This window comes from Saccostrea cucullata, unplaced genomic scaffold, assembly GCF_032062105.1.
Source record: "Saccostrea cucullata isolate Sc308-1 unplaced genomic scaffold, CSIRO_AGI_Scuc_v1 ctg2685, whole genome shotgun sequence".
Taxonomy (NCBI): Eukaryota; Metazoa; Mollusca; class Bivalvia; order Ostreida; family Ostreidae; genus Saccostrea; species Saccostrea cuccullata.
Genome location: NW_026940497.1, coordinates 113,746 through 117,686, shown reverse-complemented (window position 1 = coordinate 117,686; position 3,941 = coordinate 113,746). Strand labels below are relative to the sequence as shown.

Here is a 3,941-nt window from a genome sequence, read left to right as displayed (position 1 = left end):
CTTGAGTTATGGCCCACATTCTAAAAAGTTTATGCACACCGCACAAATGGCCATAGCATTAGCTCTTTGAGCCTTTGGCTCAGAGGAGCTAAAAACAGTATTCATGTACACCTATTTACTGACTATAAGGACAAAAGCTAGTTTATCGTCCTCCAAGACAACAACTATTCCCAAAGATGCAGCCGAGGGAAATAGTTTGCTGTTGAGGGAGATGATAAACAAGCTATTTTCCGAATAGTTAGTGAATAGGTGTTATTATGGCACCTGATCCCACCTCTGATGTTTCGGGGGTCCATGTTTGCTCTGCTCTTATTTTGTATAGTTTTATGGACTTTGAGATTGAATACTGTTCGTTATCTCCATATTCTTCTATTATATACTGAAGCTGACTTAATTATATGTAAGGTCCAATCAAAAAAAAATATATGTTAAAAAAAATAGACAACTTTCACATTAAATTCACAAAAGTTATTCCCCGTTGTGGGGTCAATCCAGCGTAAGGCCCTGTTTTTCCCTCTGTAACCTTACCAAATTTATTGGTCAGTATCTTAAAAATAAAATCTGTAATGAATATCTTTCATTAAGATTTTCATGTTGCCCCAAACTTTGGCATGATACAGGTAAGATCTAAATAGTCCAATAACGTTTGAAGACTGAAAATAATAACAGGTAACTTACAATGGACAAAGTGGGAAAAATGAGAGTTATGCCGACAAGGGGAGATAACTCTTAGTAGTGTGAAATTCGTCAAACTTGATTGCATTTCAAATTTTACATGAAAAGCTTTAAGTTACATGTAGTATTTGCAAGTCTAAAAGCAATATGATCAGAAAATCTTATTCCTTTATAATTAAAAGTATTACCATATTCAAGATTATATTGGTTAAACTTTAAGAATCTGTTTTGGAGTCCATTCTAGGCATTTAGGTGTTTACAAAGATGAGCTTCAGTCACCATCCTGGAATGCATATCTAAAATCACATAAAAATTCTCAATCTCAAACACAATTTATATTCATAAGGATTAAAAGGGCAGATATGTAAAAACAAAACTGTTACACCATTATTGCACTCAAAGATATTAATGTCATTTACCATCTAATGTGATGTTTTATCGATAAATACTGTAAAAAGAAATAAATTCAGGGAGTGGAACTTTACATCAAATAGTTGTACGTTGTTTCTTTTTTATTGCATCTTATTTGTTAGGTTGAAAAACATTTTAAATAAATACTTAATTGTTATAACAGTACTTTTAAACTTCACCTTCATTTTGATATAACGTGCCCGTGTTGATGGATACACCTGGGTGCTGACCAAGACAGCTCACGTACTGCCTCAACATGGTCAATATTTTCTGTTTTTGGTAACCCAAGTCTCCATTATGTAATACACTGAAAAAAAAACACCCCCCTTAGTTTACATGCAACACACAGTCATAAAGTAATTAAATAATTGTTGATTTTATGCATTCCTCACCTTTAGCTAGGCCCTAGAACTTGCAGACGTCAGACTTCTCTTTCCAGTGACGTCACTGGTAATGTACATGTAGTACATACATGGAGGCTGGAAAATTCCGGAAGGTATATTTTATAAGTTTTATACGGACGGTACCCACTGTATATTTGATAATTATCTAGATGAATCATTTACTCCCTTTTGAGATTTGTTGTGAATTTATCATGAATTTCTTTCTTTTTTTTTTTTTAAATATATTTTTGCTCTTGAATTCGGATAGATTATATCTACCGATGACCGAGTTCAATTTTATGTGCCTCTACCGATATCCGATACACATGACGAGATTGGAGAAAACTTTGTTTATTGTTTTTAGAGTAAATTTTAAACCAATGCGAACTCATAACACCATGCCAGACATGAAAATGGACGTAAGGTAAACAATGTGAAATAAATTGAAACATTAGATACGCACACGACAAGTCAACAACGCACACACATGTATGCTTCAGTTGTGAACTGGGTTAAACCAAACAATAATGTTTATGTCAAAAAAAGATATTTTAGATTTTAAAATATATAATTATTAATTTGATAAAATACATGCAACTTCTGATCTAAGGACACGTTATACATATTATAAGAAGGATTTATAGATGGTCATATCACTATGATTGCTCTTCTTCCTGAATAACAGGTTAAGCCCTAAGCATTGCTAAGTGCCTATTGATTGTTATGTTAAATAATATCTTGATTAGTTCTCCAAAATCACGTGAACTATTAAGGTAAAATAGTTAGTTGTGGAAGTCAGCCATACTTTTATACAAAAAGTTCCTGTATTTTAAGCGAAATTATGTAGTCCCTAGCAACAATAAATGTTTAACGCATTGTTTTTTCTCTTTATAGCGAAAACTAAATGATAATTTGATTAATAAATTAAATTTGAAATAAAATAAAAAGGATTAGATTTATAGTCAACCTACATTTATCATACATGTATGTAATAGTATGAATTTACAAAATATACAGCCTTCTCATTCTCAAACATAGGTTTTCACACACATGTAAAACACCTTTTTAAATGCATATGTAACATGTGCCTGATAATACACATACTATATTCATCAACATATATGTAATGAGAGCTTTAGAAAACAAGTTAACCATAATTTATTTATGTACATTAGTATATTTAATGTGTGGTTTATAATGCACATAAACTATATCATCTTCCCAAGTCAAGAGTTTCTGATCCGCTCCGCTCCACATAAACCCTTGACCGAATAGGCTAAGTTTCACGGGGCTAGAAATGCGTTCTCTGAATGGCCTCATGCAAGTTTTCATAAACCAATCAAAACCATTGTTTTATTTAAACTGAAACTACATCGTACACATAAACACACGTCAGTTTTAGTCCCAAGGATAGTGTATTTTTCATTAGATAGCCCTTTTAAAGGTTTGTCTCAGTTTTGTAGTTGAGTTATATTGAATTTATTACCGACTACCAATATTATCTCGAATTCGCTGTTGAATTCGTTTACTCTGATTGGCTAATAGCAGAGGTCAGGAGAGTTCAAAATATGTAATCTCACTAGATGGCGTGACAGTAAACCCCGTCAAACTTAACCTATTCGGTCAAGGGTTTATGTGGAGCGGAGCGGATCAGAAACTCTTGACTTGGGAAGATGAAACTATATATATACATGACATTTGTGCTTTATAAAACACATGTAAACCATGAGTTCATTAACGTACGTGTAACATGTGGTTGACTATACACATGTAAACCATGTGTTCATTAACAAACGTGTAACATGTGGTTGACTATACACATGTAATCCATATGTTAATTAACGTACGTGTAACATGTGGTTGACAATACACATGTAAACCATATGTTTATCAACGTACGTGTAACGTATGGTTGCACATAACATATGTTACACGTATGTTTCACGTACGTAACACATACGTGTATGCCAAACATACGTTTAACGTACGTTATGTGAAACGTATGTAGTCACACATATGTTATACGTACGTTGTACCACATACGTGAAACGTATGTTTGTAATACACGTATGTGATACGTACATTTCACATACGTGATACATGTGTTATGTGCAACCATATGTAACACGTACGTGGCACAATTAGCTGTGTATATAGTAATCGGTATTTCCGTCCGTCCGTCTGTTACGCTTTGGGGTACCCATCTTTTATCCGCAACTCCTCTCATACCACTGAAATGAAACTTTCACAGATTCTTAATTACATATTGCCATTGTGCACCTCCTATTTTACTTTTTGATCTGGTATATATTTTTGATTTTCCAGAGCAAAACATGGACACTGCCATTAAATTCATATGGGAGGCGGGGGTATCATTTAGTGAGCTCATTGCTCACAGTACCTCTAGTTTTAAACTTCATTGCATGAAAAAGGAAAATAATTAGCAATGTTCGATTCGAAGGGGAAAACAAT

At 33.5% G+C, this 3,941-nt stretch overlaps 1 long non-coding RNA gene across 1 annotated transcript; it reads right to left on the bottom strand.

The window, feature by feature from the left end:
- Positions 1 to 862: 862 nt before the first annotated feature.
- LOC134255510 (uncharacterized) lies at positions 863 to 2,021 on the bottom strand. Its single transcript, XR_009989568.1, has 3 exons — positions 1,479 to 2,021; positions 1,266 to 1,393; positions 863 to 971 (listed from the first exon to the last, which is right to left on the bottom strand). It is a non-coding gene; the product is annotated as an uncharacterized LOC134255510 (long non-coding RNA).
- Positions 2,022 to 3,941: the final 1,920 nt, after the last annotated feature.